Source organism: Sus scrofa, chromosome X (genome assembly GCF_054392235.1).
Source record: "Sus scrofa isolate SSC_HxYL_T2T_F1_AM1 chromosome X, Sscrofa_HxYL_maternal_Yorkshire_Landrace_v2.0, whole genome shotgun sequence".
Taxonomy (NCBI): domain Eukaryota; kingdom Metazoa; phylum Chordata; class Mammalia; order Artiodactyla; family Suidae; genus Sus; species Sus scrofa.
Genome location: NC_139401.1, coordinates 13,651,797 through 13,676,975, shown reverse-complemented (window position 1 = coordinate 13,676,975; position 25,179 = coordinate 13,651,797). Strand labels below are relative to the sequence as shown.

Genomic DNA, 25,179 nt, shown 5'->3' with positions numbered 1-25,179 from the left:
GTCTCAGAGACATGTGGGTAATGAAATTCCTATTATCCTAGGAAAACATTATTGGCGCGCAGAAAAACAAAGGTAGAGGGGATCTGATGGAGATAGGGGAGAGAAATAAAGCCCCTCCCCCTCTTGTTAGCATTCCATCCCCCTCAACCCTTGTCCCTGGAGCTGAGTCCTTCAGATGCCCAACCTGAGTGGTCTTGTGTAGACCTAGAATTAGGCTGGGCATTTTGCAATGACTAGCTTTGACATGAGTGAAGGACTCAATAGTAATGGGACTAGGAAAAAAGTACGTTGCAGAGAGTAAGAGATGCCATTGGTGTCTTTGCTCAGACTTTTCTAGATGACCCACTTTCTGTTCTTTACCTAGTCAAGCCTGTCTTTTCCACTAACCTGTCTTCACCATAAAGCATTCCACAACTGTCCTGGGCCTCAGTAATTGGCCCTCTTCAGACTTGCAAATCTATTCGTAAAGTGAAAACAGCTGCTCCACTTAGAGAAGCTGTGAAGACTCTGGCCTGTGTACCCTCGTTTTCTGCCTGGGTGAATCCCTGAGACATGAAACTCTGAAGACAACAAAAAAGAAAAAAGAAAATCCAAATTTGAAAATCATTAGCTTTTATCATTTTTCTGGCATGTAACATAAAGACACCTTGTGTTGTGTTTTACATACTGATGCTAACCTACTGGAGAATATGTTCTCATAAAAATTTGGAAGATACAGATATACAAAAAGAAAAAAATGAAAATCACTGTAATACCCAGACTCTGAAATGAATATTAATAATGTTTTGGACTTTGTCATTGCAATCATTATGATTTTGCATGTGTCTAGGCTCACACTGTACATATTTTTTTATACATTTTTTTATTTTTATTTTTATTTTTTTGCTTTTTATTTTATTTTATTTTTTTTTGTCCTTTTGCTATTTCTTTGGGCTGCTTCTGTGGCACATGGAGGTTCCCAGGCTAGGGGTCTAATCAGAGCTGTAGCCGCTGGCCTACACCAGAGCCACAGCAACGCGGGATCCAAGCCGCATCTGCAACCTACACCACAGCTCACGGCAACGCCGGATCGTTAACCCACTGAGCAAGGCCAGGGATCGAACCCGCAACCTCATGGTTCCTAGTTGGATTTGTTAACCACTGCGCCATGACGGGAACTCCGCATTGTACATATTAATTTAAAACTAGCCTTTTCTAGGAGTTCCCTGGTGGCACAGGGAGTTAAGGATCCAGCATTGTCACGGTAGTGGCCTGGGATGCTTCTGTGGTACAAGTTTGATCCCCTGGACCTGGAACTTCGACCTGCCTTGGGTGTGGGCAAAAAGAAAATAAGAACTAGACTTTTTTGAAAACCCCTGCCTGAACGTTTTTGGAAAGTTCGAGTCTTTTAGCATGAACTCCTTGCTTGGCACACTGCAAATAAATCCTTACTTGGCTGGATGTGGGGTGGTGGAAACTACCCTTTTTTGAACCTAAAAATATGAAAAATTTCATGTCATTAATTACTTTTAGCCAAGATCGTTTTTTCATCTTTTACAGCTTTATTGACGTGTAACTGACATACAATAAACCACACATATTTAATGAAACCATCTCTGCAGTCAAGATAAGGAACATATTCATTGCCTGCAAAAGGTTCCTTGTACATCTTTGTAACTTCACTTCCCTCCCTTTCTATACCCTCCCTCTATCTCCAGGCAACCAATGGTCTGTTTTCTGTTACTACAGATTAGTTTGCATTTTCTAGAATTTTCTATAAATAAAATCATACACTATGCACTCTTTTTGGGTTCTTTCAGCATATTTAAGTTTCATGTTGTTGTGTCTATCAATAGTTCAATCCTTTTTATTGCTGAATAGTATTCCATCGTACAGAGAGACCACAATTTGTTTTGCCACTCACATGCTAATGGATGTTGGATTGTCTTCGCTTTGGGGCTGTAACAAATAAAATCTGCCATGAGCATTCATGTACGAGTCTTTGCATGGTCAAATGATTTTCTTCTTCCTTGGGTCCAAGGTAATTTTGATGCCTGCATAATATGCCACAGTTAATTCAACCCTTATTTTTGATGTTTAGATTGACCTTTTTTTGTCTTCCTTTTAAAAAAATTTTTTTTCAAGTATAGTTGATTTACACTGTTGTATTAATTTCTGCTAAACAGCAAAGTGACTCAGTTATACATATATATATACTTTTTCATATTCTTTTCCATTATGGTTTATCACAGGAATTGAATTTAGTTCCCTGTGCTATACAGTAGTACCCTGTGGTTTATCTATCCTAAACATAATAATTTGCCTCCACTAATCCCAAACTCCCAGTCCTTCCCTTCCCCATCTAGGCTGACTCTTGATTTGAGTTTCCGGAAAGCAGAGTCTGAGGCAAGGATTTGGGTGCAGGTAATTTACTTCAGAGGAGACCCCAGGAAGCAGAAGCGAAGGGGTGGGGAGAGTGGGTCAGGGAAAGGAGCAAATCCCAAAAGGTGCGTTAGTGAGCTGTAATCACCGTGGGCAGGTGGAGCTCAATCCCATGGGGTCCTAATCAGGACTCGTAAAGAATAGTCCCTGAAGTGGTCTTGCTGAAGAAAGGAGAAGCTGGGCATTCATTGCCCAGATCTTTCTCCCACTGGGGGAGGGTTGTTCCCTGAGAGTGTTAACCATCTCACCGTTTTCGGCTATGTCTGGCGCAAGCAAAATGGTCTTCTGAGGCATCCAAGAAAAGCCCTGAAGCCAAAAAGCCTTGGTGAGCCTGGGGCAGGAGGCTGGGATCACGCATGGAAGTGTTCATCACAGGTGCGCTAAGGTCAAGGGGCTGAGCTGGGTGGCACAGAGCATACCCATGTCTGGTTTCCTGATTTGCTGTGATACAGCATCGAACATCTTTGCACTTGTACTCTGATGCATACGCATGATCATTTCCTTAAGTTCACAGATGTGGAGTTATTAGATCAAAGGGTTTGTACATTTGAAGGGTGTGAGCCTGGGCACCACATCACTCTCTGGAAAGGCCTCAGTTTACTTTCTCACAGGTTCCATATGAGAACGCCTGTTTCTCTAGTCTTCTATCAATAATGAGCATTTTTATTAAATGAATGAACAAGCAGACACTTGTCAAAATATCAAAATGAAGAGTTCCCTGGTGGCACACTGGGTTAAGGATCAGGCATTGTCACTGCTGAGACATGGGTTTGATCCCTGGCCTGGGATCTTCCGCATGCTGTGGGCATAGCCAAAAAATTTTAAGAAAAACAATTTTTAAATATCAGAATGATATACAATTTTTATGTCCAACTTAAGTATAAGCCTCATAGGCAGTTCCTGTTGTGGCTCAGTGGTTAACGAATCCGATTAGGAACCATGAGGTTGCAGGTTTGATCCCTCGCCTCGCTCAGTGGGTTGATTGAGCATTGACATGAACTGTGGTGTAGGTTGCAGATGCGGCTCGGATCTGGCGCGGCTGTGGAATAGGCCGGCAGCTACAGCTCCGATTAGACCCCTAGCCTGGGAACCTCCATATGCCGCAGGTGCAGCCCTAAAAAGACAAAAGACAAAAAGAAAAAAACACTCACAGCCTCATAAAGAGAAACTACACCTTATTCATCAGATGCTGGGTTCAGAAATGAGCACACTTAAAGCACAAAGATATTTCCATGGTGACAGGACTTCGGGCCTCCAAAAAGTAGCCTGTGGATTGATTGTGTGACACTGGCTCCTGAGTCATTTTTTCCAGTCGACTAATATGCCTCCCAGACTTGCCAGGTGATTGTCACTTTGTATACTGCTCACCAGTACTGGGTCCTGGGCAGCGATTTCCTCAATCTTTGCCATGTTGGTTGAATGCTGGGTCCATGCTTGTCCCTGACCTATGTCCTCCATGTCTCTGACAAACTTTTTTTTTTTTTGTCTTTAGGGCCACACCTGAGGCATATGGAAGTTTCCAGACTAGGGGTCGAATTGTTGCCGGCCTACATCACAACCACAGCAATGTGGGGTCTGAGCCACGTCTATGACCTACACCACAATTCATAGCAATGCTGGATTCTTAACCCACTGAGCGAGGCCAGGGATCGAACCTGGTATCCTCATGAATGCTAGTCAGATTTGTTTCTGCTGCGCCACAATGGGAACTCCATCTGGCATAACTATTTTTGTGTGTCTTTTTTTAGGGCCGCACCCATGGCATATGGAAGTTCCCAGGCTAGGGGTCTAATCGGAGCTGTTTCTGCCGGCCTACACCACAGCCACAGCAACACCAGATCCAAGCTGCATCTGCGACCTACACCACAGCTCACCGCAACGCTGGATCCTTAGCCCACTGAGCGAGGCCAGGGATCAAACCCACATCCTTATGGTTCCTAGTCAGATTCGTTTCCGCTGCACCATGACGGGAACTCCTGGCATAATTTCTTACGTTTTATCCAACAGCCTGTCTTGATTGGAATCCCCCGGGTCCTCAGGAGGTACGGGACTTTTTGACCCTTGGTCATCTCAGAGCTCAGGCCAATGGCCCTGGCTAGAGGCTTTATGTCTAGTGTGGCTAGAGCAGCTGCCTCAAGACCCTAAGTTTTAGTTCATTAAGACATGCGAGGAAGAGTTTTTTTAGTAGAGAGAGAAAAACAGTTGCTGGTATTTCATTTTGGGCATGAAGCATGATCGCATATTCCTGGCCAAGACCCAATTGTGTCTCTGAGCTTCTGGGCTTTTCTCTGTCCTGGTGAAAACCTGTTGGGCTGGCATGGCTCGTGTCCTGGACTCATGCCTCTCCCTTTCCCTGACAGCTGTGCTCCAGCAGGCAGTGTCAGCTAGCCTCATCACCCAGCTGTCGACACTGACATGTGATCTCCTGACGCTCTTCATTTATTTCCATGTGCACAGTTTGCCCTCTGTCAGCTCGCCACCCAGCAGCTGTTTACAAATCTGTGAACAGCCATTCCCCTGCTGTACACATTCAACTTCCCAGGGCGGACTGCAATTATCCCTGCTCCCCGCACCCCCACCTTCCCTAGATGGCTGGATTTCAGGACTTCATTGGACCTGCTATTTGGCCTCAGGGAAAGGATGTGAAGTGGTGAGTGGAGACAATTCAGGGAGAGAGGACAGAAACAGCCAAATCTAGAAGCCTCTGAAGAGGCTGGAATGGTACTGTTTGAGAGAGTTGACAGTCCTGACATCAGAGACTGACCTCACGGCGATCCCAAACATTCCCTGTTTTAAATAATCTCTGCTTAATGAATGGCATTTTTATATTTTCAATCTTTTTCCAGACCATCATTTAGACTATGATGCCAGATTAACGGACTATGGACTGTGATGTGGGCTACCAAGAGAAACTGAAATTGTCCATAAGGTCATGTCCATTAACTATGGCACTAAACATGGTGAGGAAAGAATGTGAAAGAAGAGGTATACAAAAAGAAAATTGTCTTCCCTAAAAAGAGTTATCACAAATAAGAGAGTCCAGAAAAAGACAGCTATACAAAAATCTCTAGGGGTTCATTTAATGAGCAATGCCCAGTAAGAAACTACAATGAAGCCTGGAGAGGACAATTCCTCACACTCTGAATACATAGGACTCTTGGATATATTATAACAAAAACACTTCTAAAATAATAGAGCAACTCAAGAATGTGAAATCCATAGATACCAACAAAAAAGAACCTCCAAACCAGTAACACTAGCACAAACCATCTAAGTAGCAAGAAGAAGCCCACATAGCCAATTAATGATATGAACATCACTAGTAATCAGGAAAATTCACCTTGAAACAACGAGAGTGTTTATAACCAACAGATTAAAAGACATTTTAATCTTTGACAATTTAAATTAGTGGCAAGGATTTAGAAAAGAAAATGGAAACTCTTAATGACTGCTCATGGGACCAGTGTTTGCTGAACTGTTTGTGGTGAAAAATAAGGTTCTTTTATTCTTTATCCTGATAAGAACAGATTATACTATGGATCACACCACATCCAGCCCTAAATACACATATATTTTCCCCAATAAAATATTTAAAAAGCTATAACAATTTTTATACTTATCCCTCATATTTCTCACAAGAAATTTTTCCTAAGTTAAATTTATTTTCAAAATAAAAACTTTTGGTTTCACTTAATCCAAATTTGTACTAATGCTAAAACAAAAATAATTCTTTTTGTTTTAGCATTAGTACTATTATTATTTTAAAATAGTCACATTTTTAATCCAATACTTTTATAAAATATAAAATCACTTTTGGATATCATGAAATAATGGAAATATCAAATTATGATCAACATTTCTAAATACATGCTCTCAAGTCCTGAACTAATCACAGACCATTAAGTAACAGTTCATGGGTCAGACTTGAAATTCACTGATGAAGGACTAGTTAAAAGTATCTCTCTGTCTTTCTTTCTTTCTTTCGTTTTTTTTTTGCTTTTTAGGGCTGCTCCTGTGGCATATGAAAATTCCCAGGCTGGAGGTTGAATCAGAGCTGTAGCTGCTGGCCCACAGAGCCACAGCAATGCCAGTTGTGAGCCACATCTGTGACCTACACCATAGCTTGTGGCAATGCCAGATCCTTAATCCACTGAGCGAGACCAGGGACTGAACACACATCCTCATGGATACTAGTCAAGTTTGTAACCCACTGAGTCACAATGGGAACTCCGAAAGTATCTCTTAAAATTAAATAAAATTTAAAAAACATGCTTATCTTCTATTTCAATAATCAATTTCTAGAAATCCATCCTAATTATATGCTGGTTCAGGATACAAGGAAACAAGCTGGAAATATATGTTAATAGGGAAAGGGTCATTAGAGAATGGCAATATGGTGAAGTATTATACAGCTGCTGGAAAAAAACAATATTTATATTGGGCTCACATTATTCAAAAGTGCATATATTTGAAAAGCAAAGAACATAAGTATAGAAATACATTTAAGAGTTCCCACTGTATCAGAGTGGGTTAAGGATCTGGCATTGCCACAGCTGTGGAGTGGGTCACAGCTGTGGCTCGATTCGATCCCTGGCCCAAGAACTTCCATAAACTGCAGGTGCAGCAAAAAAGAAAAAAAGAAATACATGTATTTATATGTGTGTGCATAGACTCACCCCCTAAAATGGTTAATAGCGTTTGCCTCTGGTAATAGGACTGATGGGAAACGTAGATCTCACATATTTTAATGTATAAGAAGTAATATTTCTGTTTAGAATCTTTTCTCATAATTTCCAGTAAGGTTTCTCCCATCACGGAATGATTTATTTTAACTATTAGAATTCTATTAATGTTTTACGTCATAAGATTAGAACATAAAAACTCTATTTTTCCCAATTAGTGAAAGAATTCAACAGAAGTAATTGTGATAAAAGCTTCTAGCAGACCAGCAATAGAAGGGGATTTTCCTTACCTGACAAGGTACATCTGTTATCAACCATTTTAGCAGATATTGTACTTCATCAGAAACTTTGGAATCATTCCCATCGACATCAGGTTTGAAAGAATAAAACCACTGGTCGATTTTACGTTGGAGGTTCTGGATAAGCAAAGAAAGAAGAGGTCTAAGAATATTTAAAAAGGAGATAAAACCATCCTTATTCGTAAAGAATATGATTATCTCCATAGAAAATTCAAGAGAATCTAAAACTTTCAGACTGATAACAAAGTTTGGCAATGGGCTGGATACAAAACCAGCACACTCACATTTTTCGCATTCCTACACATAGTAATAATAGCCAGTTAGAAAATGCTTTCGGAAAGAGTTCTCATCTTTCATAGCTACAAAAACTACAACATACCTAAGAATAAATTTGTACAAGATATGAAAAACCTTTTATGGAGAAAATTACAAAATAGCACTGAACAATGTAAAAGATGATCTGAATATATGCAGAGACATAGGACGTTCACGGAAGAAAAGAAAAGGTCAGGAAGATGACATCTGTCCCCATATTAATCTATTAATGGCATGGAATTAAAATGAAAATCCCAGCAGAGTTTTCCGTGGAATTTGACAAGCCGAGCCTAATACTTGTACAGGATGGAAAAGAGACCATAATAGAATCCTCCAGCAAAACGGAAGCAATGGGATACAAAGGAGATTTATTATGGGGAGTTGGGAACTGGTTCATGCGATTATGGAGGCTGTGTCACACCATCTGCTGTCTGCAGGCTGGAGGCCCAGGAGAGCTGGTGGTTTAATTACAGTCCTGAGAACCAGGGGAGCCAATGGCATAAATCCTAGTCTAAGGAAAGAAGAAGATGCAAGTCTTAACTCAATCATGCAGGCAGGAAGGGAACAAGTTCTCCCTTCCTCTGCTTTTTAGGCCCTCAATGGATTAGATGAGGCCCACCCACACTGGAGAGGGCAATCTACTTGACTGAGTTCACCCATTCAGATGCTAACCTCATCCAGAAACACCCTCACACACATACCAAGGAATAATGATTAATCGGGGCACCCCATGGCCCAGTCAAATGGATGCCTAAAATTGACCATCACGATAGCTAAGACACAGCCAGAGAGCTTGCTCTACCAGATATCAAGACTTGTTAAAAAGATATAGTTCTGGAAGAGAATAAAGGAAAAATCTCTTTGTGACCTTGAATCAGTCTTAAGGATTCCAGAGACAAGCAGAAGAAAACCAAACCCTTCATTAAGGAAAAGGTAGACAAATGCAACTACATGAAACTTATATACCCAAATACAACCAAAAAAATACCTTAAACAAAAATTAAAAGACAAGTCATAGACAGGAAGAAGATATGTGAGCGCATATAATTAGTAAATATTAGCATCTAAAAGATGTAAAAAATGTTATAATTCAGCAAGAAAAAGACATATATCCTCAAAAGGGCAAAATATATCAAGATGCAAATTATCAGAGGAGGAAATCTGAAAATCAAATAAATGAAAAGTTGCGCTATTTCTCTAGATTTCAGGAAAATGCAATCTCATAGCCAATAGATTGGCAAAAATGAGGAAAAGGGACTTCTCATACATTGTTGGTACAAATGCTACTTGATAAATCAGTTTCTCACTCTCCCTTTGTAGATCTACAACCTAGAGAAGGTCTCTGACCTGTGCAAGGGGAAGCTCAATAGAACAGGCAAGAAAACCGTACTATTTTCAGTAACAGAATATGATAGAGCAGTTCAAAACAGAGAACTGGAGCAACAAGGGTAAAACTCATCAAAACAATGAAAAGAAAAGGCTGATTAACACCCCATATGATGCCATGTTCAAAATTATGGTTGTATTATGGATATATACACATACGGTAATAGTATAAAATATGCAAAAGATTGATACCGGATGGGGTAATCGCTCTAGCAAGAAAGGGAATAAATAAAAAGGTGGAGATGGAGAATGACAAAATGTTAACATCTGAAAAGACTCAAATGTTGAGCACATGACTGGACGGCTGCTATAACACTCAGATTAATATGTGTTTGAAGCATTTTATAACAAAAATGGGGAAATGGTTGCCTGTACTTTATAAGTTTCTTCCTGCATGTAGAAAGTTTATGGGAGGAATTTTACTTCCCCTGAAACATCTGCCATCACCTCTGCTCCGAAACAACAGCTGGACCTTGACTTCTTATGCTGTGACCTGGACAACTGATAGTTTCTCAATCTTACATACAGTAAAAATAAAAACGTCTTTAGAAAACTTTACTATTCTTATGTGCCATAATATACATTCTAAGCTAAAAATTATGTCTTGGCTGTCCAAACCCAATTTCAAATATGTGTGCCTTCCCCTTCCCAGCCCTCAGTTCTAAACAAATTGTTCCTTCTAACTCGGTCCTACATAGAAACTCCAGGGCCACCAGTGCATGCAGCTCTCCAAACAGCATGGCAGCACAGTGGTGAGGAAGCTGTGGAGTTGTCCTTCTCCATCAATGGCCAGAATGATAACTGGAGAATTATGAGCTCAAGAGTGTATGGAACAAAGCGAATTCCTTCTATTCCATGTATGTTGTGAACATAAAACATCTTGGACATAGTTAAAGTGTAGCTTCCATCTGGCATTTTTCATATTATGTAAAATTGTTATGTCAGCAACAGATGGTAGAGCGAAGTGTTAGGAGATTTTACTCATGCCCAATTATCAGGTTTGCAAATCTGAACATTAAACAGTTCACAGGTCTGTGGAAATGCACGAGGTGCTAGATTTTCTCCTGTGGTGCTGTCTTGAAAAATAGGAATTTCTTGTCTGTTTCTCCTTTCCTCCTTCCTAACAATCTTTGACTTTGTTTTGACATCCTTATCTGAGCTCCTGAGCTGACACCACCATTAGTTCAGTACGCCCTCAGCACATGTTTTCAGTAAATTGCACAAGCCTGTGCAAGTGAAATGCCTGTATCTCCGCTCTCTCTCCCCTTTCTTCTGAAGTGATCGAAGAAGCTAGATGTGATTTCTTCCAGCAGCCCTTTAGCGACCATGAGGAAACCTCAGCAAAGCTGGTGCTGAGGACAGTGGAAAGGAGACTCAGAAAGCTTGTCTTTGACATTATCAAGCTGTCAATTACCTGTCAACTGGTTGACTTCTGGACATGGTGTTTGTCAGACAAAATAGTCTCTTGTTCAATCTGTGTGAGTCAGGGTTTCTTTTACTGAGAACTCAAAGCACCCTGATAAAAGATGGAGGAATTTTAACATTCACTAACAGTCTCTTGATACAAAATTCATGAAATACAGTTGATCCTTCAACAGAGCAGGGGTTAAGGGCACCAACCTTCTGGAGAACTGAAAATCCACACATAACTTAGAGTCTGCTCTCCACATGCACACTTCTTCTACATTGGCCATTCCGTGTCGGCGGATTTGATCAACTAATCAACTGCACACAGATCGTGCAGTACTACAGTATTTACTATTGAAAAAAAAAATGTGTGCAAGTGGATCCATGTAGTTCAAACCGACATTGTTCAAGGGTCAACAGTACAAAGAAAAGGAACCTTAGACCTGGATCAAGAGCACTTAACCTGTTTCTCCTACTTGGAGGCAACTGTGTTCATTGTCATCCATTTATAAGGCAGGAACTCTGAAATCCAGCCTAGGGCAGCACACAGATTTATAGGTCTTACATTTGTTTAGCACTTCACAGTTTTGAAAGTACTCTCATATATACGATCACCTCATCAACTGTGGGAAGTGAGCTGTATAGGCATTTTTTTGAAAGTAGATGTGCAGGAGTTGGTTAGGTGACATCATCAAGGGGAAACTAGTCAGCAAAAGACCTAAACTCAGGACCACTGAATTTTCTGCTGGGTCTTAATGACTCTTCAAATATTGCATATGAACAAGTTTTGGAGAAGAAAAACCCTACTGATACTTAACTAGGAGCTCCCGCTGCGGCGAAAACCGCTCCTCTATGTGCTGTCTCAGAGAGCTCTTTCATCACCCGTCTCTTTGCTTCACTGACTGGAATTTTGCTCTAGTTGTCTTTGGATTTTAGGTAGTGTATTAAATCTTGACTGTAGTGAGATGAGAAATATAAATAGGGATAGTTCCTAGATTTTTCTGAACTTGGATGTAATTCTGATTGACATTATCATCTCAATATTTTTGTTTCATGGTAACATGTGGTAAATAAAAAAGGGGAGAGCCTTGCTCCTAGAGTTGAAGTTGTGACTCTTATCTTTCTTCATTGTGCCTCCTTTCTCTCCTGGACTGCATTTTGTTATTTTGTTTTTTGTGTTTTTTTCCCCCACTTTTTAGGGCCACACCTGCATGCAGCATGTGGAAGTTCCCAGGCTAGGTGTCGAATCAGAGCTGAAGCTGCTGGCCTCTGCCACAGCCACAGCCACGCCAGACTGGAGCCTCAACTGAGACCTACACCATAGCTTATGGCAGCACTGGATCCTAACCCACTGAGCAAGTCCAGGGATGGAACCCGCATCCTCATGGATACTATTTGGGTTCGTTACTGCTGAGCCACAAACAGAAACCCCTGGACTATGTTTTCTTTCTTCCTTCCCTTTTCTTTCCCTTTCTTTCTTTCTTTTTGGTGTATCCATGACATACAGAAGTTCTTGGGCCAGGGAACGAACCCGCACCACAGCAGCAACCTGAGACACAGTACTGACAATGCCAGGTCCTTAACCACTAGGCCATCAGGGAACTCCTGGACTACATTTTCTACTGAAGCCAGCACATGATTATTTAGGTAGATGCCAGCAGTAGGTCAACAGATGATTGTGACCAAGGATCAAAAAAACAGGAAGTTTCCTCTTTTTCGATGTTAGCACAGAAAAGTTAACACTATTTGCTGTGGACTTTTATCAGAGGGATCTTTGGTCTGGTATTTGACTTTGTTTCTCCTCAAATGATATGAACTGGCTGACAGAGCTGAGCATAAATGTGCATATGTCTTCCTAATTAAAAGAAGCCTGGATCACTTCAAAATAAAAGCATCGCCAGTACCTCCTGAGAACATCCACAGTGTCAGAGCTAGGAACATGTCCAGGTTTAGACTGTGCACAGATTGAGTTCCCCGGTCTATTGAAGGTACCCTAGAGCAAGCAGTGAGAAAGATCACCACCTTGGGCCTGCTGGGAGTTGAGTAGGGGAAAGCTGAGGTCAACCGTATCACTGGCATCTCAAGGTAATGACTTAGACCCGAGTTCTTCAACCTTGGCACTGGATCATTCTTTGTGATGGGAGCTGCCATGGGCATAGGATGTTCAAACAGCATCCCTCATCTCCAACACTACATGCCAGTATCACTTTTCCTGCCCCTGGAGTCATGACAACCGAAAATGTCTCCAGACATCGTCAAATGTCCCTGGGGGGGGGCGGGGGGCAAGATCACATAACTGGTTGAGAATCATTGATTTTGATGAAAACGGCCAGGAATGAATTTCACTATTGCAGAATGCTGACACTTCTGCATTTTGAACAGAGAGAGACTGGTTTTTTTCAGATGTTCCTTCTAAAGTTTTGTTTGAATTTCTGCATTAGAATAAGGAAATGGAAAGAATGCTTTTAAGGATCGCCTATTGTCTCATATCCTTCCTTCTTCCTCACACCTGCCAGGTTTTTTTGCTTTTTTTTTCTCCTCTTCCCACTGAGAAATGTCTTTTTCCCCCCCTTTTCCTATTGAGAAATCATCACAAAAGTTCTAAAGGTATTTTAAACCCTCTTTCAAGAAAAAGGCAGTTAGGCTCTAGCCCCCGGGCCTTCTGTCTCCTTAAGGAGCTTCTGTAGCTTGAGGGAAAAGTGGAAACTCTCTCCAGAAGCATTCTCTTTGGCCTAAGCTTACCAGGAAGCTTAATTTATGTCTGTAAAACATTCGAGAAGAAAAAACCATTCGCCCAAACCACTGCTATGCAAAATGCTATTTTCAAAACCTCACTGACACATTAGCATCTGTCTTAACTAGTCCTGAGGGAAAGAGAAAAGACTAGAAGTTCTAAAGGGTGACACAGGAAAGGAGGAAGGTCCTAATAGGACTCTAAACGCCAGGGAAGTTGACACTCGAGATGACAGACTTGGTAGCTGGAGTGCAGTATACAGTCCTGCTTCCCAGGGTAGCCTTGGGCACCTACTTATGTGGGCGAATAATGGAAATGCATCTGTTTCATGCCTCAGATGTTGCTCAGATAAGAAACCAACCCAAATCCACAGCGAGAATCAGGAAAGAAAAGAGGCCAGCTGGTAAGTATGCATCTGCTGAGAGATTCAGACAGTAAGGGGACTGGTCAGAGGCCATAATGGCCCTGGGAATGTCCAAAACATAGGGCCACTAGGCACAGAAGAAATCAATGTATTTTAAATATAAGATGCCTCATCAGATATTTACAGCTCTATAGATTTGACTAAAGTGGGCACAGGCCTACAAATTAGGTTACTTTGCTCTCCTTCGAAGATTTCCCGTTGCATTTCAAATGAAAGCCAAGCTTCTCCCCACGACAAACAAAGCCTTGTCAAATGTAGCCTCTGTCCACCACTGGACCACTCTTTCCTTCATCAACTACACTCCATGCCTTTCCACCCCCTGGACACGCCTACTCTCCTGCTATTCCCGCAACGCTTACCCTTCGATCACCCCTGCATTGGCTCCTTCATGTCACTGACCTTTGCTTTCCTTAGAGAATTTTTGTGACCAAACTGAAGAAGTCCCTTTCCCGATGACTGTCACCTTACCTTGTGATATTTTGTAGCACTTCTTATCTTGCGGTGAAGGTATGTCTTCACTTATCTACAAGGTGACCAAGTAATGTCCCATCCAGAGTAAGGTGCCTTTGAGAGTGAGCGCTATTAATGATGAGGCTGGGACAATGAAATAATGACACCAGGCTGTGTGGACCACTGCAGTTATAACCCATTAGAGAATATATTCTTCCTTAGGGTATGGACTTGATCTAGCGTCTTCACTATTGATCCCCGGAGTGTGCAACTCTACCCACAACCACAGTCACTTACTATTGAATAGAAGGATTAATACATACATTCCCTTATTATCTTTGCATTTTTCCATATACTGAAATATGTATATGTAATACAATAATATAATTTTAAAAGAAAGACAGTAGAATACAAAATGATCTTGACCTTACAGTACCTATGTAATACGTATGAATATGGATAATGACCCACAAAGAAGAGGAGAACTGTAAGCGCTCATGTGTCTCAGCGGTGGTAGAGTGGTTGGCTTTCTCTTTCTTTTGCCACCTCTTTTATCCCTTTGACAATATTGCAGGTTGCCTAGGGGGAGAGGGTTGGGGGAGGGACGATTTTGAAAACATTAAAATTTCAAAATGGAGAAATGAAAGAATGTTTCCTTGAATAGTATATTCAATCCTAAGCTACATCTCCAGCTTGGCTTTGCCTATTTAATGAATTCAACGCTCCTTAAACACATCCATCCAGAACCATGGTACCCCTGCCACAAATCCACGCCAGTAAAATGGATGTACAGGATTTCCCACTGTGGCACAGCAGGTTAATGATCCAGCTTGTCTCTGTGGAGGAGCCAATTCAATCTCTGGCCTGGCACAATGGGTTAAGAATCCGGTGTTGCTGTGGCTGTGGCGTAGGTCACAGCTGCAGCTTGGATTTGATCCCTGGCCTGGGAACTTCCACATGCCAAGGGTGCAGCTGAAAAAAAGAAAAAAATAAAGGATGTCCACTCTCTATCTTTCTACCCATGACTCAGTCCCAATAAAAGTCACACACACACACATACTGTTAAAACTGTAAATACAGAAGAAGAAAAAGTGTTGCTCACCACCCAGTTCTATGAAGATTATGTCAACAGCCACGGCGGTGGCTGATAGGAATTTAGGGTGAAAAACATGATGAGGGACTCTGCTTTGGACAAGATGACCTCTTAGTTAGAGGTGTGTATGTCAGGAAGAATTTTGATGAACCCAGATCCTTGCATCGTCCCCCACACAGAAAAACACTAAACTCATTAACTTGATGTATCTGTTCATCGTGATCAGCAGTAAGCTTTTACTGAGATGCGTGCCCGACTGCATGTACCCCCTAGCCAAAAAGTCATCTATAAGCTGGTTTCTCCCCTACGTCTTCTGAGTACTACTTCTTTCAGAGCTAATGAGAGGCTGTCTCCTGCGTTACAGCCCTCAGTAAGGTCCTTGAATAAAACAAACTCACAACTCTTCTTTAAGCCAAGAAGTTGCATTCTTCTTTAAGTCAAGACATCGGATAGTGGAAGGCTGGGAAATGAAGTTCTAAGTTTTCCTGTCTCTAAGTTCTCCTGCCTTTATACACGAGAAGGATAAATAGCAGTAGCATGTGCCAGTCCATAATCAACCCAACTACACAAGAAGCATTCGTTTACTTCAATAAACTTTTACTGAGTACTTATTATGTGCATGGCCTGTGGGGACTGCACCTTGTCCAAAGTGTTTTTCCATCCTCGTTTCTTTAATTTTCCTCTTCTATCATTATCCTCATTCACTAATGCAGGTAAACCCCTTTCCTTCTCTCTCCCTAGGGAATTACACTTAGTGGATACTGGGCTGACCCATGCTCAGTGGTGTTGAAATGCAGGCCAGTGATTTCATACTCGGTGAACAATGGTTGTAAATGGATCCCAGATGAATATCAGAGGAGACTGGAAGTCCATAGGGATCCCCCTTGGCTGAACTGAGATTCAGACTAGGTTGCTTCCTTTCAGTGGAGACAGTGGGAACTGGGGGTTAGGACTGAGACCCAGAGCTTTCTTTGGGAGAGTTTTACATTGAATATTGGAGCAAGAAAGCAAAGCACATGATAAAGAGCGTGGCCAATGGGAAGTGCATTTACTTCAATATGCTAATTCCAACAAGCACTTGAGCACTGGCTTTACTGCTTTTTGATTAGTCTTAGGCTTTCAAACAAAGAAAGCAGGATAGTAGAAAGAGGGCTTGGTAACTGGACAATTGTGTTACTTTGATTAACCTCTGTGCACTCAGGGCTCTCTCATTCATGGACCAGGTGATTATCCCATTCTTACTAAGCCCTCACTGTCCATGTCTTTTTTTTTGCCATGCCCCCATCATGCAGAAGTTCCTGGGCTAGGGGTCCAACCTGCGCCAAAGGAGTAACCTAGGCCACAGCAGTGACAAGGCTGGATCCTTAACCCATTGAGCCACCAGGGAACTCCTTATTGTCTATGCTTTCTTGGTATAATCTAAACAATAACTCAATGACTGAATAATGAGATAAGAGCTATTCAAGCCCCTTATGAATCTTTATCATGTTTCACAGATTTTTTACTAACACATCCTCTAATATTTTTTTTCATACAGGCTGAGATGATAGATGTTTTCATCCACAGTATATACACCAACATTCCTCCTCCTTGGTTTCCCCTAATCCTTTAACTAAAAATTGAATCTACAGCTTAATTTTCTTTAGGAATAACCACATTTTACATGAAGTATAGCTGTATTGATTGCTCTGAGGTATTAAAATATTTCATACATGTGGGCCTAAGATTCCTGGCACAAATGTTATTATGGGGAGAAATTGAACAAATAAAGAAATAGATATAAGAAAATGGGATTGTGAATACTATTTAACCATCACTGAATGTCAAAATTCTTTTAACAAAACACATAGTGAACACAAAAAAGTATTTCATTTTTCTTTCAGCTCCATGGATACCAATGTTGCTAGACATGCCACCATCTCTTAATTGGGGTATCTGCAAAATCCTGTGGTAATTAGTGTTGTTACAAACACCATCATCTCTTCCCAGATTACCTAAAAAATGTGAGGACAAATAATACAGTTGTGGACACATGATCACTTGTCTGGATATTTGCAAAAATCCCAAGGTAACTAACATGGTTGAGGATATATCACTCCTTTCCTGAACAACTGAAAAATCCCAAGGCCAGTGGCATGGTAAAGGACAGATCAACCTACCTGGCTGTAAGCAAAATTCAAAGGGCAGCACTGAAGATACAATCATTTTCTGCCTGCTCACCAGCAAAAACCTTTGACGACTAATGTAATCAGACAAATATCACCCCTTCCCAGAAGGCCTATAAAGGCCCAGGATCAAGATCACAGTAGGAGCATGTCATATCTTGTGCCTTGACATCTGTAAAATCCCAAGGTCATTATCTTCATTAGGAACATCATCAAGTCTTGCCTGCAAATTTCAGGAAAACACATTAGTTAGAGACATCTTCATAGTGTGACAGGATATCTGTGAAATTCCCCTGATCACTGTGGTAGTTAGTCAACGCAACTTAAAGGATACTTGCAAATAAACATGGTCACTGTTGGCTTTGCCTGTCTGGATATCTGCAAAATCTCATGAGCTCTAACTTTGGCACAAACATCATCATCTTCTACTTGGAGGCAAGCAAAATTCTGCCTTCAAAACCATATGGAGGTTCTTAATCTCTTAATTGGAATGTACAACCACCAAAGAGACAACAGCATTTAAGGGCAATTCTACAATCTAGACACTTGAAAATCCTATGAGCAGTACAAACTCAAAGGGAACCATAAGGGGATACGTGCAAAAAACAAAAACAAAACAAAAACACCCAGGGTCAAGACTTTGGACAGAGACTCATCTTCCCTTGAGTATATATCTGCAAAAACACCAAGACATGCTGGCTGAACTAATAATAAGATTTCATTTTGCATTTTGCAAGTGTCTAGTTAAAGAGATGATATGATGAAGGCCCACTATCCCCTCTTGATTGGAGGTTATAAAGACTGATGATAAATAATGAACTAGGAATACAGGTATTACCTGAACACCCAGCAAAATTCCATCAAATTTATGGGGCCTACCAAATCTACCTGGAAACTTGCAAAAGTTCAAAGATTAACACTCCAGTTAGAGACACAATCCTGTCTTTGACAAGATAACTGCAAAAAGCCATGGTTAAACAAAAAAGTGATGAACAAGATGATAAATGACCCAGATACCTACATATCCCTCCCTCACTACTAAGGAAAAGCACACGTTATACTTAAAACTCTAAAATCATAGGGGCTAATGCTTACCAGCATTGTCTGGGACAAGATCATTTCTTTTCTGAATATCTGCAAAAAAAGCATGGCAACACAACAGTTAGGAGCACTACGCACACCTACCTGAAGATCAGATGGTCTGTCTCCTGCAAAAGGCTCACATCATCACTCACCTAGATATAAGCCATATCCCCTCATCAGTATGAGGTCCACCATGACCTCTAGGCAGGAACTTGGAGAACATACTGTGACAAATGTGTCTACGGACACGCTTGCAATACCTGGACCCTGAAGCTAATCCTGTCACTACCACTCTTACAGAAATCATCAAATCCACCTGCAATCTTGTGGTAACTCCAAGGTCAAGGCCATTGTTAGATACTCCATTATCTCCTGAACACTCACTTGCAGAAGAAAACCATGGTTACTACTGTGACCCCCAGCTCTAAGAGCATTACATGGATACCTGCAAGTCTCTCAACAATTACACAGTCAAATATAAGTTTTTTCTAAAATACACAACAGGAGGATAACACGGTTTCTAGAATTGGTGAAACACTATCTTTTCTTTCCTGAAAACCTGTACCTCCAAATGCCATGGCAACAGGAACAAATATCCCTCATCTAAGCATATGAAGACTGGACAGTCTGTGATGTGGTAAAGGTGCCTATCATCACTTACCTGGACACCAGAAATGTGTCTGATGACAACCATGGTCAGGTTCACCAAAACCTCTTGACAGGAACATGAAAAACACATGATGTGTGTGTAAAAAGACAAAACTCGTTCTACAAGGACACCTGCAAAGAACATTCATTGCTTTCATCATCATGAGAACATCAACTCTAACTGAATGCTGGCAGTAATCCAAGTCAGGAATATTCTTAGCTAAGCCGTTATTCTTTAATGGGACACGTGCGAAATTTCCCATGGTCACTACCATGGCTGGAAACATCACACTAATTACCCAGTTAGGTGAAATCACTCAACACTCATAAAGACAGACTAGAACTTTGAAATATAATAAACAAGGAGTTCCCACTGTGGCAAAATAGGTTAATGATCTGACTTGTCTCTGTGGTAGGAGTGGTTCGATCCCTGGCCTAGCATAGTGAGTTAAGATCAGTGTTGCTGAAGCTATGGTGTAGGTCACGGCTGTGGCTCAGATTTGATCCCTGGCCCCAGAACTTCCACATGTCTTGGGTGTGCTCAAAAAAGATAAAGGATATATAATAAATGAAAACTCCTGGTTTCTAGAACTGGTATGGGTTCCATTATTTCCTATTTGACCACGTGCAAGCAAATCATGGTAACGAGCGTGAGGGACAGCAGTGTCACTGACCTGGCTACCTGGAGATCAGGAAGCCTGGGCTTTGGTTTATTGGCACATCACCTGCATACCAGCCATGCTGGTTCACTGACGTCTCCTGAAAGGAGACCTGAAAGAGGTGTCATTAAATGCATTAGAGCACAACTTTTCCTACCACGACTCCTCCAAATAACATTGGTCACTTCACTGGTAGGAGACTCATAAACTCCACCTGGAAATTGCAGGAATCCAAAGTCATCAGCAATGTTAGGCAACCATCATGTCTTGACTGGACACCTGTAAAAATTATATGGGCACTGGTGGGAAAAACCACAATAAATATTTAAATACCTGCAACCCCTGAGCATACTGAGCATTAAATATCACTTTTACCTAAATATAAAAAGTGAAAACTCATGGTCTCTAGAATAAACACACTATCATTTCTTACCTGAATTGCAACGAAGTCACAGTAACAAGCAGCGGTGATGTTGGTCATAACTTACCTACATACAGGAAGCCCTGATGGTGGTGTGGTTTAGGCCCCAATGCCAGCCATGTTCTCTCATCAACTGCCATAGAGAGGTGTGCTGCCTGATCTCTTGGCATGTCCTGAAAAACACACTGCAGATGCTGTGCTGGGTATGACACATTCCATCTGTGCACCTGCCAATTCCCTTGGCACCTGTATCATGTTGGGACCCACCAACATTCCTTGGATATGGGCAGGACTCTGAGGTTACACCCTAGTAACACATACCTTCCTCCCTTGAAGGGATACATGCAAATACTCCCATGGGCAGTAATACACTTAGAACAATATGATCAACTACTGGGGACACTTACAATCTGTCTACCACCATAAGTGAGAAATACACAGTGTCTCTGTCCAGGAACACAGGAAAAACTACTGCTTGCTAGTATTACTAGGGACAAATTGACTTAGCTTACACTTGCCGAAAACAAGGTAAATAATCAGATAATTACATTGAGAGTTGAAAACAAGCAGCCCTATAGTGAGTTCATGTCACATCATCTCACAGCTGTGTACCCCCAAAGACCAGAAGACAATACCTGCAAAAAAGTGTAGCCCGAGTGTGAGGAACATTCATCCTCACTTTGTTACACGTATGAAGATCACATGACCGGTGCTGTGGTTTCAGCCAAATCATCACTGACCTCGATACCTGCTATGTGCCTTGTTGATGCCCAGTGACAGACTCACTGTGATGTCTTCCCTTGAAAGTGAAGAAAAATTGTGTAAAATCTGTTCGGTATACATCTTATTTCATTGGGACACCTTCATATTCCTTGTTCGATTCTATGATTTTGAGACTTATGGGTGTTACAGGGATAATTGTGGAAATGTGAGATTAAACACTAATAAGAGATACCTTTCTCTCTTGAAGGGATGCCTGGAAAAAGGTCAAGGTGAATGGCCAATGATGGGTAATATGAGAAATCACCTGGATACTCACCTATCCATCTACCACTATGTGTATAGAACATATAACCTCTGAACAAGAACACAGACAAATGTCCTGCTTACTGATATTGTTTGGATGACATTACTTTCTGAACTGCCTATGTGTCAAAGCCATAAGTAATACGGAGTATTAAAAACATCATTATTAGAGTTCCCGTCGTGGCGCAGCGAAAACGAATCCGACTAGGAACCATGAGGTTGCGGGTTTGATCCCTGTCCTCGTTCAGTGGGTTAAGGATATGGCATTGCCATGAGCTGTGGTGTAGGTTGCAGATGTGGCTCAGATCTGATGTGGCTGTTGCTCTGGTGTAGGCTGGCAGCAACAGCTCTCATTAGACCCTTAGCCTGGGAACCTCCATATGCCACGGGTGCGGCCCTAAAAACACAAAAGACAAAAAAACAAAAAACAAAAAAACCCCACCAAACATCATTATTCACACATATGAAAATAAGAAGCTTCTAATGAGTTAAAGCCACATAACCTTGTACCTAAATAATAGGAAAGAACTTACCAGGACATTTGCAAAAAAACAAAACAAAAACACAGGCTAACACTGTGGTAGGAAAACCATGTTGACTTACCTAGATATCTGCAGATCAGATGGCCTATTGGGTGCAAAAGGCCTACAACCACTTACCTGGCTATAAGCCACATTTCCTGTAGGATTGTTATGAGGTTCCCCATAATCTCTAGATAGGAACTGGGAAAACACATCATGACAAAGAGGTCTGTGGACATAACTTTACTACCTGGACCTTGAAAATAACCTTGTCGTGGCCATCACTGCAAGACTCATCAAATCTCCCTGGAAATAAGCAGGGCTCCAAGTCCATGGTTAGACAAACCGTCATCGCTTCTGTTCCCACCTGCATAAAGCCTTGGTTAGTACTGTGACTCGTAGCACTATGACACTTTCATGGATGTCATCAGGCCACACAACAAACTTATGGGTAAAAAGAAATTCTTCTAGGAGCTCCCTTCGTGGCATAGCAGTTAACAAATCCGACTAGGAACCATGAGGTTGCGGGTTCGGTCCCTGGCCTTGCTCAGTGGGTTAACGACCCGGTGTTGCCGTGAGCTGTGGTGTAGGTCGCAGACACGGCTTGGATCCCGCGTTGCTGTGGCTCTGGCGTAGGCCAGTGGCTACAGCTCCGATTCGACCCATAGCCTGGGAACCTCCATATGCCGCGGGAGCGGCCCTAGAAAAGGCAAAAAGACAAAAAAAAAAAAAAAAAAAAAAGAAAGAAAGAAAGAAAGAAATTTTTCTAAAATATAAAACTACAGGATAACATGGTGGCTAAAATTGGTAAAATCTCTGTAATTTCTTATCTGGTTACCTGCAAAAGAGTCATGATAACCAGAGGGTGAGGGCACATCGTCATTACCCAGATATACGAATGATGACTATCTGCGTGGTGGTTCAGGCCTCCCGCATCCTTCACCTCCATGCCAACAACGTCCACATTCACTAACATGGATGAGCTTTCCATGATGCGTTAGCCTCAGGCTGAAAAACATTGTAGAAAATATATTTGGCACACGGGTCCTTCTACCTCTACAACCCCAATTCCCCTGGTCACCTTGGGTATCATCTGGGGACCCATCAACACTACCTGGGGACCTGCTTGCAGACACGGAGGTCAAACCCTAGGAAGAGATCCCTTCTTCTCCGAAGGGTTCCCTGCAAGAGTCCCTGAGCCAACACTGCTGTGATGCTCAACAGGATCACGAACACGAATACATCCATGTCTGTCTTTCATTAGTAGTTAAATGCATGATATCACTAAAGAAGAATGCAAAAGTCTTATTAGTATTATGAGTATTATTAGAGAGAATTCGTTCTATAACAATAATAATGACAAAAACAAGGTAAATATAAAACATTTTTTTAAACCACCAACACTGAAAATGTCTCTCAGTTATTGGCACATCATCACATACCTGTTTACCAGCAAAGAACTTAACAGGACACAAGCAAAAGACTATCCTCACTTACCTAGATGTCTGAGGTCAAGTGACCTGCCCTGCGATAAAAGATAAAAGCCACTCTGTCACAAGCCTGCTTATTAGCCACGTCTCGTTCACGACCACTGTTAGGTTCACATTGTTCTCAAGAGAGTTGTGACTTTTAAAAACTTACAGGTCAAGTGTGTTTAAAGACGGAGGGGAAAAATTCACTTTACAAGAAAGAGGAAAAAACAAACAAACAAATGCAAATGAGACACACCCAGCAAATAACCTTAGTTACTTAAGACCTTAAGGGAACCATCAATACTACCTGGGCCTTTCAGATCTTCAGTGTCAATTCCACGGCCAGAAACATAGCACCCCTGAGCACTGGCAGGAACCTCAAAGTCAATCCCTTGGTGTCCACACTAGGATAACCTAGAGCCACGTGCACAACCTTAGTCACCATGAAGGGTAAAGGCACATTACATGTATACATTAAGACAATATGGCTATGGCTGAATGTCACTGATTGGGACAACATCATTTCTTAACTGAATACCTGCAAAAAAACACAGTACATAAAACCTAGGAAACCACCCACGCTTACCCACACATCTGTTGATCAGACTGCGCATAGGTGCGAAGGCCCACAGCATCACTTACTTAGACACAAGCAAAGTCTTGGTCATGATGATCTTTATGATGGTATCTTCCTGGAACCTGACAAACACAGTGTATAATGTGTCTGTGAACACACCTCTCCTATAGGCCCCTGCGGACAACCTCGTTCAATGCCTTCAATGCAGGACCCACCAGCAGCTCTCGCTGGCTTCATGCAGTACTCCAAGGTTTATGCCATTTCTAGAAATACCACCCCTTCCTCCCTGCCTCCCTGCCGAAATGCCACGATATCTACTGTGCCACACTCAGTCAGCACTGCCTGCACACTCGTGAATGGTTCTGCACTCACAAGCTGAAAAGCAAAAATCTGAAAAATATAAATCAGGAGAACATGCTGGCTAGAACTGATAGAATATTTTCATTTTTTCACCTGAATACCTGAAATGAATCTCATGGTAAAATAAGTTGATTCCATCCACATCACTTACCCAGAGATGTGAATGCAAGATGCTCTGATGAGGGGACGGTGAGCACCATCTCTCGCGTGCACACCAGGAAGGACCCCCTTTATGAACCCTTCTGTTCATCTTGCTTTCTTGACAGTAACCTGCGAAACACAGGCTACAAGTCAAAAGGATAGAACTCGTGGCAGGATACCTTCCGATGAACTTGGACAATTCCCTCATTATGAGAACATCAACTCTACCTGGACACACGAAGTGCACCAAGGTCAAGACAACTGTTACATTAGACGACATTCCATTGTGAGACATGTGCAAAATGTCATGCTTACCACTGGGGTTGGAGCATCATGATCATCAAGAAATATGGCAGGTTTTCATCAATCACAGGGATTAACAAACACCTTGCCTAAAATATGAAAAGAGAAAACACATAGTTTCTAGAATTGGTAAGACATATCATTTCCTGCCGGAATACCCGCAAAGTAAAAACTGTAACGATAATTGTTAGGAAAACCAGCTGACTTACGTAGCATGTGAAGATCAAATGACCTGTGTTATGCTTTAGGCCCGCATCACAACTTTCCCAGACACAAGCCAAGGAACCTCTTAACGACCACTGTTAGGTCCACTGTGATCTCTGGAAGGAAACCTGAAAGACATGTTATGAAACGTGTGTCAAAAGACACAACGTTTTCAGCTAGGACAACTGCCAATAAACTTGATCACTGCACCAGTATGAGATACGCACCATCTCTACCTGGATATTTGGAATAATCCAAGGTCAACACCAATGTCAGGACATGATCATTTCTTGACACCTCTAAAAATCCTATAGCTAGTAATGTGGAGGGGAAAACTACAATAAATAACTACATATCTGCCACGCCAGAGGATCCCCTGTGTTAAGCA

General features: G+C 41.7%; 2 long non-coding RNA genes across 3 annotated transcripts; both read right to left on the bottom strand.

Moving 5' to 3' along the window:
• Window positions 1–14,447: 14,447 nt before the first annotated feature.
• Window positions 14,448–20,361, bottom strand: LOC146394477 (uncharacterized). Of its 2 annotated transcripts, XR_014835717.1 has the most exons (4): window positions 19,782–20,361; window positions 19,121–19,239; window positions 18,472–18,510; window positions 14,448–17,599 (listed from the first exon to the last, which is right to left on the bottom strand). It is a non-coding gene; the product is annotated as an uncharacterized LOC146394477 (long non-coding RNA). The 2 variants fall into 2 exon arrangements; XR_014835716.1 differs by lacking the exon at window positions 19,782–20,361 and having other exon boundaries at window positions 19,121–19,308.
• Window positions 20,362–24,274: 3,913 nt separating this feature from the next.
• On the bottom strand, window positions 24,275–24,935 carry LOC110257754 (uncharacterized). Its single transcript, XR_002340707.2, has 3 exons — window positions 24,797–24,935; window positions 24,600–24,676; window positions 24,275–24,413 (listed from the first exon to the last, which is right to left on the bottom strand). It is a non-coding gene; the product is annotated as an uncharacterized LOC110257754 (long non-coding RNA).
• Window positions 24,936–25,179: the final 244 nt, after the last annotated feature.